The sequence below is a fragment of the Magnolia sinica genome, chromosome 10 (genome assembly GCF_029962835.1).
Source record: "Magnolia sinica isolate HGM2019 chromosome 10, MsV1, whole genome shotgun sequence".
NCBI lineage: Eukaryota > Viridiplantae > Streptophyta > Magnoliopsida > Magnoliales > Magnoliaceae > Magnolia > Magnolia sinica.
Genome location: NC_080582.1, coordinates 20,305,834 through 20,321,111, shown reverse-complemented (window position 1 = coordinate 20,321,111; position 15,278 = coordinate 20,305,834). Strand labels below are relative to the sequence as shown.

The following is a 15,278-nucleotide window of genomic DNA, read 5'->3' as shown; positions in this document are numbered from 1 at the left end:
ATCGTGTATATAGCAAAGAAACCAAGAAAATTTTTTCTTTATGAGATGTTCGGTTTGTTGAGACTGTCTTTCCTTATGCTGACCCTACAGCTTATAACATCACAGACACCCCACCCACTGTCCCTACTGTCTCTATCGACCCCACCCATATCTTTCCTGCACTTCCTCCCCAAGAGCATTTTCCTAACCCCACAGATCATCTCACCAATAGCCCTTCTCTTGAACCCGTTGAACCCAATCTTCCCACTGCCTCCTCTCGGCCACACCACCAGATCATTCATCCTTCCTACCTTCAAGACTATATCTGCTCAGACCTCCCAGAGCCTTCACGTTCCACTCCCGATCCACAGATTTTCTCAGGTACGGTTCATTCTTTACCTAATTTTCTCTGTTATCATTTTTTTAGTCCTAACCACTTTGCTTTTCTCACCTCTGTCCAAAAATGTTCATGACCCTCACCTTTATTCTCAAGCCATTCTTGTCCCTCACTGGCGGGCTACTATGGCTGATGAAATCAAAGCCCTGGAAGCCAACCATACCTAGACTCTCGAACCCTTTCCTCCCAACAAAAAACCCATTGGTTTTAAGTGGGTTTACAAAATCAAACTCAGGGCTGATGAATCTATCGAACGTCACAAAGCTCGGTTGGTTGCCAAGGATTACACCCAGGTAAAAGGTTTAGGTTATCATGATACTTTTGCTCCAGTTACTAAACTTGTTACACTTCGCTGTCTTCTTGCTATAACTGCAGCTAAAAGTTGGTTTTTACACCAATTGGATGTTCACAATGCCTTCCTTCATAGTGATCTTGATGAAGAAGTGTACATGCATCCACCTCCTGGTTATTGCCTTCAGGGGGAGAAGCGTTTTTGTCGCTTGGACAAATCCTTATATGGTCTTAAACAATACTCCAAACTGTCTCATGTTCTTACCTTGGCAGGTTTTTCTCAATCTAATGCTGATCATAGTTTCTTCACTAAGACTACGGGCACCGTGTTCACTGCCATCCTGATCTATGTTGATGACATTCTTATTATTGGCAACGACCTACCGCCATCACTACTCTTAAGAACCACTTAGCTACTGCATTCAAGATCAAAGACCTAGGGAATCTGAAATATTTTCTTGGCATTGAAATAGCACGTTCACCTGCTGAAATTTTTTTCAACCAACGCAAATACATTCTGGGCATTCTCTCTGATGCTGGTCAACTTGGTTCTCATCCTATTTACTTTCCTATGGAGCAACATCTTAAACTCAATGACACTGATAGTATCCCTCTTGCTAATCTAGCCTCTTACCGCCGCTTGGTTGGCCGTCTCATCTACCTGACCATTTCACGTTCAGATATTACTTACACAGTCAATCTTTTAAGCCAGTTTATACATGCTCCTCGTTCGCCCTATCAGCAAGCCGCTCTCCGGTTACTTCGGTATTTGAAGACCACTCCCAGTTATGGCTTATTTTTCTCTTCAGCCTGCAGTTTCCAATTATCTGCCTATTGTGACTCTGACTAGGCCAGTTGCCCTATGACTTGCCAATCTACCACTAGCTTTGTTGTCAAACTTGGCGATAGCCCCATCTCTTGGCGTACTAAGAAGCAATCCATTGTCTCTCATTTTTCTGCTGAAGCTGAATATCCTACCATGGCCAACACCTCTTGTGAGATTAAATGGTTACGCTCTCTTCTTCGTGATCTCACAATCTCTCATTCTCACCCTGCACTACTTCACTGCGACAATCAAGCTGCCATTCACATTGCACGTAACCCGGTTTTCCATGAACGCACCAAACACATAGAGATTGATTGCCACTTGGTGCGTGAGTGTATTCGTGCTGGTCTTCTTACTCCCGCTTATTCACCCACTTCCCAACAACAAGCTGATCTCTTCACAAAACCTTTTGGGTCGCGAATTATTTATCTTCTTCAAATCTAAGTTGGGCATTACAGATCTTCATGCTCCAACTTGAGGGGAAGTATTGACAGTTATGGAATAATTGCACAAATCAAGCCCCATATCAAACACAACCGTGTATAGAATAATTGCACAAATCAAGCCTCATATCAAGCACAGTCATGTACAACTCATAGTACATTCTATATATAGCACCATTTTAGTTGTACAAATATAGCACCATGATTGTTCTGTAAATATACACTATCAATAGAAAATACAAAATAGACGAGAATATTTTTCTCCTTTTACATTTCTTATCAAAAAATACAAAAGTTGATCATTTTCATTATCATCATCAACAGAGCCCTACTGATCAACTAAGTGGGACTGGCCATAGGATCCTATGAGATGCGACTCCCTCTACAAACGACCACGCCCTTAGTCAAATTAAGGGATTTTATGAAATGCCACTTGTTTATTGGGCTTATTAGATAGAACCATCCAAAGAAAATTGATATTTTAGAAGTCACCACTCATATTTTGAGGGGTCCGTTTATTTTAACACTTTCAGTGAAATCAAAGTAACTGTTGTTAGCAAATTTATGAAATCCACAAACATACCTTAAGAGTTTATTACTATGGATAGCGATATAGACTATTGAACAGTACGTTTATAAGGATTGGGACCATCCTAAGATTGTGGACAACGACATACATTGTTTAAAAGTACGTGGACAACAATCAGGACCGATCTTTCCATCAATGTGCAAATATATGAGCACTTCTAGGGTTTTTTTCTTTGTTATTTTTAGAAATAAAAAAACCATAGAACATGGATCGCATGGAAGGTGGTAAATAATATACCTCCCAAAATGTAGGTGCTGACATTTAAAGAAAATTTTGTGAGTGGTTCCATCTAATTAGGTAAAAGTGGGTGGCTTTTCATATAAACCCTTTATAAATTATTTGTTCATTTTGTTTCTGTTGTGATTTTTTATCAGAGACCTGACCATGTACATGCAACATGACCATACCATCTTTTCCGCTAACATGCCACTTATGTAGGACATCTGCGCTATGAAAACCATAGCCCATAACATGGAAATCACCCTTCTTGAAAATCTCAACGATCCGCTGAGTCACTGACAACGAGAGACCCACCTAGATTTTGAGTCAGATCACCATCATCAGTAGTCTGTTGATTCCAACGTTGTGGCCCATTTGATGAACAGACGGACTCATTTTTTTTAGCCTAATATCTTCACGTTGGGCTTAGTATTTTCATGGTACAGATTCACTATACAAGTGAAATGTTGAACGGAAGATGGTACAGCACCACAAGTTATGGTGCCATTGCTGGTATGATCAGATCTCTCTTTTGTTTTCATGCTTGTGTGACTAACCTGATGAGTGGACCAGCCTTAGTTGCAGCAGAACATGTACATGGTAGGATGGGTTAGATGACTGGCAGAGATCCTACGCGTCTCCGTGAATTGCATTTACATTTCTAGATAACATATCATTGTGAGCATTTGCAGTGTGATTGTGACTAAACTGAAACAGCCAAACAATAAGTAACTATGGCTATTAATGTATCGATCCAGGCCGTATAATCCGTTAGACGCCTCTTCAGTTGTCCATGGCCTGAAATTCGCTCTGGTTGGAAGTCCGTAAATAAAATTCAACCACCATTTTTGTATGGTCAATAAAATTTGGAGTAACAACTCAAAAATGTCTATAAATGGAAAATCTTAAAACTCACCCTTATTACAATTTTTAGGTCATTGGCCCATCTATGTTGTGGTCCACTATTGACTTCTATTTATGGGTATGGTACCTGTGGCCATACCGGACACGGTTTGGCTAGTGACACTGCCACCAGCCAAGTGGCTAGTGGTCGGTGCTATGTGGACCCCACCATGATGTATGTGTTTTATCCACGCCGTCCATCCATTATAAAAGATAATTTTAAGGTTGATCAAAAAAATAAGGTAGATCTAAATCTCAGGTGGACCACACCATGGGAAAATAGTAGTGATTGAATGTCCACCATTAAAAACCTCCTAGGACCCATTGTAATGGTTATTTGACATCTAAACTGTTGATTTGGTCGTACAGACTTGGATTAAAGGAAATATATATATATATATATATATATAAGCTTGATCCAAAAGTTTTGTGGCCCCTGGACGTTTTTAATGTTGGGCATTCAATCAACACTGTGCGGTCCACTTGAGATTTGGATCAAACTCATTTTTGGGCTCATACCATAAAATGATCTGAAAGAATGGGTGGACGGCATGGATGAAAAGCATACATCATGGTCGGGCCCACAGAGCACCGACCACTAGCCATTGGCTAGCGGAAGGGGGAGTAGCCAATCCGTTTCCGGACATACCAGGCTAAGGGAATCCAATTTGGCCCCACAATGCATTGATCATGTGAGAACTGATTACCTACATGTGCCTGCGCTGCTGTTTGTAAAACAGGACTTTTCTGGCCACAAGATGTGTTAAAATGATAAGTATATGTGGTACGAAATTTAGTTGGGTTTGGATCACTCCTCTTGCTCGGGTGGTAGATTCCCAGAGGTTTCAACAACCGGTAAACGGTTCCAGTATCTATAGGTGGTGAAATTCCATTAGCATGAGTGTGTGAGGGTGTGTGTGCGTGTATAAAAAAAAAAAAATTAATAATAATAATAATAATAAATATAAATAAAAAAATAAAAAAAAATAAAAATTAGTTAGGTTTGGCTGACTGGCTGAATCAAGTCAGATTTGGTAATGAAGTGACGTCACCACGTTATGTGGGCCCTACCATGATGTATGTGTTGTATCCACACCATCCATCCATTTAGAGAGATAATTTTAGGACATGAGCCAATGAATGCGACATATCCAAAGTTCAAGTTGACCCACCATAGAAAAACATGGGGACAGTGACAGCCACCATTGAAACCTTTCTAATGCGTGATGTTTATTTGAGATCCAACCTGTTTATAAGTTAACACAGGGAAAACACAAATATCAGCTTGATCGAAAACTTTTGTGGGTGAAAAAAGTTTTTAATGAAAGGTGTTCAATCCCCACTGCTTTCTGTGGTGCGGTCTGAATGGACGGTGTGGATATAATACATACATTTATAGTGGGTCCCACAGAACATGGTGACGTCAATTCAGTAGCCAGACTCGCTGCTGTCGAGTTCAGTAGCTAATCCGACTCCCAAACGTAAAAGCCTTTTGCCATTCGCACTGATTACCATTGAATCCATGCAGCTAAATGACCCCACCGGCACAAACTCTTCATTCCAATGGTACAAAACTACATCTTTTTATATAGAGGCGGGAAAAATGAAAGCAAAAGAACACATAAAAATAAGTTACATGAAAATCAAAGAAAATGGGCCACACTCTAAAACCAAATGAACCCCATCACAGACGTCCAATGTCAACACTTGGGGAGATCGGACGGTGGAGGTGGCAGCTTCTGATTGGGCAGATTTCCATCCAAGACGACCCATGCCATCTTCAGGCCCCTACTGGTGTGGACTTCCAGGTGACAGTGCATGACCAAACACCTGTTGCCACGCCACATGTCAGCATAAAATCATCTATGAGAATTCTACATTGCTAGTGGAGCTCAACATTATGTATCCATTTCTTGAAACCCGTTCCGAGGGATTGTCTACAATGAAAGTGGACGTTCCAAAAATCAGTCCTCTAATTATTCACTATGTGAATTTGAAGTGTTTGTGTGGTTGTCCATTATTATTTTTTAAACGTACGTAGGTGAAAGTTTTTATAACCCCTTCCCGATGGGAAGCCTAGACAGGTTGAATAGCTCAAAAGGGTCATGGCCGGCCAAACCACACAAAATAATGAACAACCATGCACCCAAAATTTTCTAACTCATTCGGTGGCTCACCAGCCTGATGATTGGATGGGCCTATTTCTTAGGCCACCTTCTTTATTAGCAGGGTAACCTTTTTGGACGGTTTGGATGCCATGAAAGCGTAAGAAGGCGATCATGAAAGCAGGATGCCACCAAAATCAGACCTGAATTTAGAGATGTTGAGTGTTGTGCATTTTTTTTCTATAGTGTGACGTGATGGTTGCATGGGCCTTTTATTTTTTGTAAACCCCATTAAGACAGAGAGCCTCTTTTGGTGTGCAGGTTGGATAGCATGAAAATGTTTGGGTGGTCCAAACCATACGAAAGAATAGCCAACCACCCAAAAACTTTTAATTCACGTGGTGGCTCGCTTGATGTTTGGAAGGGCCTAGTTTTTGGGCCACCCAACTTATATTAGGCCAGGGGTTCTTTCGAGACGGCTTGGATGGCATGAAAGCATCATTTGAAGAATAAGGTCTCTTTTTTTCTTTTTCTCCAACTAGCTTATTCTACAAACGTGGAGAGGAACCGGCCACCTCCATCGGATGCAAAATAAATAAAAGGTCACACCCGGATCCATAGCTCTAAGTGGTAGATTGAGTGAAAGAAACCTCATTTCAATACTGTGGTCTTGGTATCAATTTCCCAAGTGAGGGTGGCTAACAGTGAAGTGTGAACTGACCGTGGATGTACTAACAAGCTAACCAAAATAAATAAATAAAGAAATAAAAGGTCTATACTTAAACATGGAGAGCGACATGATGTGTGCATTTGGTGCAAGTGGATCCCCTGGATAGATGATCAGATCCATCAAACCGGTAGGCCTCACTATGGATGGTGGAAATTACTCAAAAAATTCAACCTCCGGAGAAACTATCCGGTATTCGTCTTTCATTCTGAACCTTTGATTTATTTTTAATCAACTCTCTGCTTGCGGGCCATGATCAAAGGGTTAGGTTCTTCTAACGTGGGATATTTCTGGTAACAGCTCATCTACGGAGGGACCATCAGATTGACGGTTTGGATCAGCTAAACATGGGCTCCACTTGCATATGGATCAGCACATCAGGGCACAACAATGATCACAGACAGTAACACTCTTTTGAGAATACAAACTCAATGCCCACCATCAACAGTCAAAAGAAAGTTGGCGGGAATCCAGGAACCATTTCAAAACGAGAATTTCCAAATACCCATTTCCAAAAACTCATGTTCAGATTCATCCTGACCTGGATTGTCTGCTCGAAACCGGATAGCCACCCAACCGCCAGACGGAACTCCAAAAGTGTTCCCCTCAAGAGGGTCGACGAGGTTGAATCTGTACGGATCATTGCTCGGGTCATAGTTTCCAAATCCTTGCCCGACGACGAAGAAATTAAATCCATGGAGATGGAGAGGGTGACTTTCTGCGCCAAGAATGCATGTGTCTTGCATCACCACCTCGACGTTTGCATTGAACGGAAGCACCACCACCTTAGTACCATGGCCAACCATTGTGTTGTTAGGAGGGGCACCTGTGTAATTAAATGGGAAGGGAGGGTTGTTTGGGAAGTTGGCGGCGTAGACGCCGCCGGATTGCCCGAAGAAGTGGGCCTGGAGGAGAGCCATGCTTGGTTGGATGAATGAGATATTATTGATAGATGCAGCGAACTTAGCTCCATTGGGTCCTTTGCAGGTTTGGTTCTTGGGGCATGGATTGGTTCCAAGGCCTACTGTGAAGAAGAACTGCTTGTCCACAGTCCAAGGGACGTTGACGGGGAATTGCGCGTTGGCCAGGCTATGCAGTCTCTGGGTGTAGTTTGCAGTGAAGGATGTGTCATTGAGAGGCGGGAGGGATGGTTCGCAGAGCGGCCCAATGTTTGAGGGATGGGATGAATTGGGTGGTTGGTATTGAAGAAATCCAGTGGCCATGGAATTGTCGAAAGTGCCGAAGCCTGTCATGTAGGGTCTCACTGCCATGTAGAATGTGGCATTTGGGTAATGTGGCTTGGTTTTGAGGAGGACGTTGGCGGTTTGGCCTGGCGTAATGAGGAGGGTGTTGGTGTAGAAGGGCTTAACATAGACGGCGTCAGCTTCGACGATGGTGAGTGTGTGGTTGGCAATGCCGAAGAAGAGCTGGTCGTTGAGGGCTGCGTTGATCAGACGGAGGAGATACGTCTTTCCAGGCTTCACAATCAGTTTGAATGTATCTGCTCCACAACAGGAAAGCCGAAAGAAACGTGAGAGATGATGGATACGATAGCAATGGGTTGGGCTGGGTGTAAGGTAGCCCGAGGTAGTTTACGGCCAGTCCAGGTCTGTTTACGCCTGTTTACGATAGTAATAGCTGTACCTATGTCTGTGTACGCCCAGCCCACAGAGTAAAACCCAGGGCCGAGGTGGCCCGAGCTCTACCCATGATGGTTATGCATAGCCGGAGCCAGAGTCCAGATCTCTGAAATCCTAAACTAGGTGGGCCAGGCTTATGGCTTCTAAATAAGCCTAGTTGCAGCCCCGTTATTAACGGGCTTCATTTTAGGCATAGGCCCTGCCATTGGGCCCATTTAGTGAGTGCCCATCTTGAAGTGAGCCAGGCCTGAAAGCCTGCCAGGTGGTCAACAGCCTAGGAATTTCTTGGCCCTAGAATTTCCAGGAGATTTTTAAGGTTATTGATCAGGATGGTATTGGGAAGGGACGCAAATGGGCCAGTGAAACTGCCACTAGCTAATGGCTAGTGGTCAGCGCTCTGTGAGCCCCACCATGATATATTTGCTTCATCCATGTTGCTCATCTGTCTTTCAGATCATTTTATGATATGAATCCAAAAATGAGGTAGATCCAGATCTCAGTGGACCACATCACAGCAAACAGTGTTCATTAAATGCCCATCATTAAAAATTTATTGGGGGCTACAAGTTTTGGATCAAGTTGATATTTGTTTTTTTCCCATCGTCCAGGTCTGTATGACCCAATCAACATGTTGGATGTCAAAAAAACATCATAGTAGGCCTTGGGAGGTTTTTAATGGTGGGCATTCAATCACTATTGTTTGCCTGTGGTGTGGTACACCTAAGATTTAGTATAATGCCACTGATTTTTGAGCCACCTAAAATTCTGAATTAATCGAATTAAGCATTTAATTATGTGATTTATAATAAAAACCAAACACTTAACTTAGTTGGCAGGGGTACTCTTGTTAGAAGGATATGTTAGTTTATTGATTCCTAACACATGGTATTTATATTTTTGCCAAAAATTACAAAGCCTTGGTGGAATCTTCTACATTCAGGGCTCTTTCTCTATTTAAAGGGGAAGAACCATGAAAATTTCCTACAGAAAACCTAAAGCTAAAGAGCAGGGAGAGAGAGAGGCCTCAGCCGGTAACTTTTCATCAATTTCTCCTTTAATTTTTTTGTTTAAAAAAAAAAAAATTAGAAGCCCTATATCTAACCAATGAACGTGGTGGATTAACACTAAGCTCGTTGTTTTGATCTATGGAGAAGTCTTGATAACAAGAGTTAATGTTTAAGTGAGATTTTGTATTTTGATAGATCGGCTATGTGAATTCCAGGTGCCTGAGTCTAGGAAAACTCGAACCTATAGATTTTAAAGACAAATCACGTAGAGCGTCAAATCGTAATTAAATTGATTTACCGAATAGATTTCTCACAGTGATCAATATATGGAAAGTATTGTCAAAAGATAAACAATGTTGCAGAATCATTTCAACTTTAGAATCAAGATATTACGGATATGAACAACCCATTATTTTCCTAGTTTTCATTTATAGGAAATCAATAGTTAGTATTGGGTCAAACCCTTTTATTGTTCAAGTTTATAAAAGCATAAGAGATGGAGTAGAAATCCTAGAATTTCTTAGAAACGAATTGCATAACAGGCAGAACCCGTCCTTTTCTATGCTGGCTTTGGTGTCGCCTCCAACACGAGAGCGGAGCTGCGTGCCATCCATGATGGTCTTCAGCATTGTCTCCGTCCAGGGTATTCCAACATTTTAGTGGAGTCTGACTCTCTGCTGGTGGTAAATTTCCTTTCTGGTCGCGCTGTTCCGGCTTGGAAATAGAAGTATTGGATCGATAGAATCAAGAACCTCAGCATATCCGAAAATGTTCTTTTTGTTCATATCCTTAGAGAAGGGAATGGGCCCGCGGATGCTTTGGCCCGTATGGGGAGCGAAAACCAAAGGTCTGCTCTATTCATGGTTCATGCTGATCTCCCGCTGATCCCCAGAGGCCTCCTGTTCCTCGACAGGTTGAGTTTAGGTTCTGTTAGAAGGGGGTCCTAGCTTTCTTTCCCTATCTTTTCGTGCTGAGCTGGCCCCGTCCTTTTACTTTGTTTCTTTACGATAGGCTTTCCTTTCCTTTTTGTCAGGGAAAGCCCGAATCTTAAGTGATGCGTCTCACCTTCTGTAAATCCTGGTTTATGAAATGGAAGTCACCTTTTTTTATATATAAAAAAAAAAAAGGCAAAACCCGTCCAACTTCGATTGATTGATTGAAGGGTTCAATGGATCCAAGAGGTCAATTTTCATTTAGAGATTAAAAACCATAATTCATAATTTGTTTCGATAGATTGAAATCAAGTTTCAATCAATTGAGGAGAACCTTGAGTAGTAATCAATCGAAGTCGACCGTTTTTTTTTTTTTCCAACATGCAAACTGATTTAATCCAACCAAGCCTGATCGATTGAATGTGGCCAAAAGAATTCAAAGACTTAAGGAAGGTCGATTGAGGACCCTCGAGCTATCTCGATCGATCGATAAACACTGTTATTTTCTAAATTTAAAATTAAGAATTAATGTTGGGACATCTTACTTGAATCAAATGTGGACCCCACTTGTTGGAATAATGTGATTGAATTGTGGCATGCTAAAATATCTTAATATGAATTTGAAGTATAGTTTCTATAGCGTTTGATTATCTAAAGTATTCGATCCTACCACAAATAGGTGAGTGAATCCCAAAGTGTCTCATACCTGTATGATTAAAATAAATTATATGAATGATTATGATTGTTATGATTGATATGCCTGCCATGTAATTTTGAAATATTATCTTATTATGATCGTTTCTTTATGATATATGCCTTGAATGATTCTAATGAATATTGAATATGCAAATATATTAATCATTGATATTATAGATCTATTATCCCTCTCAGAGAGAGATGTATCTGATTAACTATACATGTTGATGCATAGACATTGAGCATACATTACATGTATCCATTGTGAATGCATTCACACATCGTACCTTGGGTTCATGAGGGATCTCCCTGCATGGTTATGCTTGGCAGATTTACCAGATGCCCACGTTAATAGAATTCTACTCACAAAGTAAATGCATGATTGCCCATGTCTACTATGCTGGATATTTGACGGGTTATAGATTGCTCATGCCTACCTATGATGGATGTCTGTCGGGTATAGTTTTTAAGTTGACGGATATATATCCAACCTAAGTGGGTGATCATCCCACTTGACATGCATGTCATGACATCTCAGCATCCATACTCATGCATGCACACATACCAATTCATTTTTATTACGCTATCTTATATTGTATTACGTATGAAGTATGCTGGATTCACTCACTAGCCTAAGCAACTAACATTGTGGATTGACAGTCGTAAAGAGATGAACGAGACAGGTAAACCAAACAAGTGCCAAAGAATGAGACTCAGTTGGCGAATGATCCATAAGACCAATGGTCATACTTATTTGAAGACGAACTCACTACGATGAGCTAATTAAATTGATTCCTTAATAATAACTGATGATAATGATTCTTAGAATTTCATTATGTTACTCATAATTAGACATTGTTTTGGATAATTTTTAGTAAACATTTTTACTGATTAATAGACATTTTTTGTTAAATGATAATAGTTATTTATAAATGAATAGAATCCTAAATGGGTGGACATAGTTGAATTTCAGAATTAGTAATGTGATTTAAAATTGTGATGGTTGTGACAATGGAAAGATGTGACTTCGTATAGCCTATGTGGATGTTTGAACATTAACTATTGGTGAGAACTTAGAATACATTGCATTGCGCCTCTTATCATGAACCATAACTTAGCTCTAAAGGTGCACACCGCATTTTACTTTCAGGGCATGACATTGAGATCCCCTCATTTTTGGAATCAAGCCCTCAAATGATCTAGAAAAATGGATGGACGGCCTAGATAAAATATGTACATCATGGTGGCCCATAGAGTACGGACCACTAGGCTAGTGGTAGTGTTATTGGCCAAACCACATTCATTGGCAAGATTCAGCTAAAAATAATAAAAATAATAATAAATTTTAATTATAAAGTTAATAAAAAAAATTTAAAATTCTAATCTACATAATTATACAATGAACTGATTAATATTTTAAATAATTTTTACATTAATATAGTGATATTTAGTAGAATATCACAAAAAATCATGCAAAAAACAAAGTCCATGATGCTTGAAATTCTTGTAATATTGTTGCCATGATATTATTTAGCTTATTTCTCATGGAAATACCACCCAATTTTCAGATTTTCAGCTATATTTGTCACTCTGATGGATGCATCTTATTGGTGGGCCAAGATTGTCTAGGCCGTTAGGCTTGGTGCATGTGGGCAAATCAAGACTAGCCGGGCCCTAAATTAGGTCTAGATAGATAAATGGGCTAGGCTCAAATTAACAAGTTTTCTAAAGAAGATTGCAGCGAGCCATGTCTAGGCCCACTTATTGCGATAATGAGATGGGGTTCAGCTCAAATTGCAAATGGGCCAGATCCGTGGATCAGGCCAACCTCTACCTCACTGTCAAACAACCACTTGCTCTAAAAGTTCAAGCGATTAGAAGATGGTATATTAATGTATATCAAGTGACTTAACACTCCAACATTCCACCACATGTGTAAGGTGGAACTCCGCACGGGAACATATCAGGCAAGGGCGGAGGAACACTCAACTCACACCATAAATAGCTTCTGTTAGAGAATATAATCTGGTGGCATATTTGCTAGTTCTAGAATTCAAACACTTAACCTTTCGCTTTGATAGCATGATTTTTTAAAAATAAAATAAAATAATAAAATAAAATAAAATCACTTGATCTAAAAGCTCAAGCTTTAGCTATTAGAGGATGGTGTATCAATGTATATCAAGGTACTTAACACTCCAACACCCACAACCCATTACAAACATTACTATGTAATAAGCACAGCTACCTCTAACCGAACAGTTGTACAAGGGACCAGGGAGGCCGTTGATGGTGTATGCATTAGAGATGTTGGGGCCGTCTCCTGTCTGTAGAGCCTCCGTGATGACGGCCTCCGTGTCCGCACTGAACCACTCACCTGCATTTCAAATCCAATTTTTCATTATTATATTTAGGCGATTTAATCTTATGATTTTGCCTGTGATTACCAAAGATGATCCGGACTTCCTTGTATGGTTTGATGAAGGGGTAAGGAACGCCATGCTTAGGGAGGATAACAAGGGGCCCATAGACGGTCGATCGTAGCCATGAGATGTGCGCATGCCAGAAAAGGGTCCCCCTTAATTTGGTTGATAATGGTGAAGTTGTAGACATAGGTGTGGCCCATTTGGATAGGGCACTGGGTCATGTAGGCAGGCCCATCTGCCCATCCACTCTTGATCTGTCGAACTCCATGCCTGTTCTCACAGCAACCATCCACAGAACAATCCGAATCAAATGCATCTTAGGTTAATTCATCAATATTTAAGATTGTAATCAGCTTTGTTATCTCATTGTTATAGAGATGTATGTTTTACATACTTGTGGTTAGGGCAGAAAGTTGGGCAGGTTCAACCCGACCGACTCGACATTGGGTTGGGCTTGGGCAGGATCTATCTTGTTAATTTGGTCTCGGGCTTATGCCATACAAACACCAACCCAATAAAACTGGGGTTGGGCTCGGGTTGAGGTCTTGGGTTGCCTGACCCAACTCAAACCCGATCAATATATAAATTCCTTAGAAATTAATTATAATTGAGTGCAGATCGTCTGTGTTGAAGGCACATGAAAGTCCAATGCCGTCGGGTTTCATTGGTCCACGTCATTTCTGATTATTCAAGCTAACAAGATATGCTGGATTTCTCTCGCCCAAATAGATTGCTTGATACACAATACAACTTTTAAAGGAGTATTTATCCTATATTTGAGCTTGTTTGTTTAGAAAAAATGAACTTCTTTATGATAAGTAACTACATATATAATTAACAAAATTATAGGTACAAAAAATTAAGACGTGTATTGAAAATATAATAGACTAATGTAATAATGAAAATATTAGCATATATCTAGCCTACCAACCTGGCCAACCCAACCGAGCCCGCTTGGGTTGAGAATTCCCAAGCCGATATTTGGTTGGGTTGGGTTATGGTTGAGGTATAGGAACCTAGGGTTGGGCTAGGGTTGAGCACAAACCCGACCCAACCTGCCCGACTTTCAGCCTTACTTGTGGCAGATCATGTTGGTCATAATGATGCTGGGGCCCATGACACTAACGGTCTGAATTACGGGCTAGTTATAATCCATGGTGGGACAAACTGGATGAATGGTTTGGATTAGAGAATGGTACATGCATCCATGAGAGAACCTCGAAGGACAGTGTCATGTAGATGGGCCCCATTTCAGAAGTCTGATTATATCATTTCCATAAGAAGGAAAAAAAATATTAAGGTGGTAATTAGATGGTTCATATATACCAGTGAAGGGTGATGTTGTTCTGAACATGATTAACCACCTTAATGGAGACCTGGTCACCTTCTCTAGCGATGATGGTGGGCCCTGGAAACTGGCCATTAACAGTCACGATGCTCTTCTTGTGGCACAGGCGCGTCACGTTTTTCAACCGAATCTGCAAACAAACAGTTAAAGAATATTAAGGGCTATGTCAATAATATTTCTTTAGCTTATGGTAAATGGCTATTAGCTTACGTACCACGAACTTGTAGTGCCTGGCAATGCCCGCATGCTCGGCACATGTGAGCTCTGGCAAGAGAAACAAGCCACTCAGTGCAAGTAGCAATACAGCCATGGGAACTGATGTTTGGAGAAAAGCAGTCATCTCTCTCTCTCTCTCTCTCTCTCTCTCTCTCTCTCTCTCTCTCTCTCTCTCATACTGGTATTGTTGCTGGTCGTGTCTGGTTGTTATGTAAAGACTGTTTGGTTGATTACGTCATGAGATTATGGAAGTTAGTGAAATGCAATTTGATGGAGACAAAATCCGTCTCACTCACTCTCTCTAATACGATTGTCATTGTTGCTGTCTGTGTCTGGTTGTTTATATAGAGTGTTTGGTTGATTAGGTGATGAGATTATGGACGTTAGTGGAATGCATTTTCAATCTACCGGTGGCCATGGGTCGAGTTTGCCCACGACTTGACTGGCCGGACCAGCTTGTGAGGTGGGTTCGGACAAGTTAAATGGCTAGTGAGTCCAGCTCAGGCTAGAAATTTGACTCGTTTATCTAAATGC

At 40.8% G+C, this 15,278-nt stretch overlaps 1 pseudogene; it reads right to left on the bottom strand.

Annotated features, from left to right (window-relative positions):
* Positions 1-5,347: 5,347 nt before the first annotated feature.
* Positions 5,348-14,868, bottom strand: LOC131257383 (laccase-17-like; annotated as a pseudogene).
* Between the last annotated feature and the right edge of the window lie 410 nt (positions 14,869-15,278).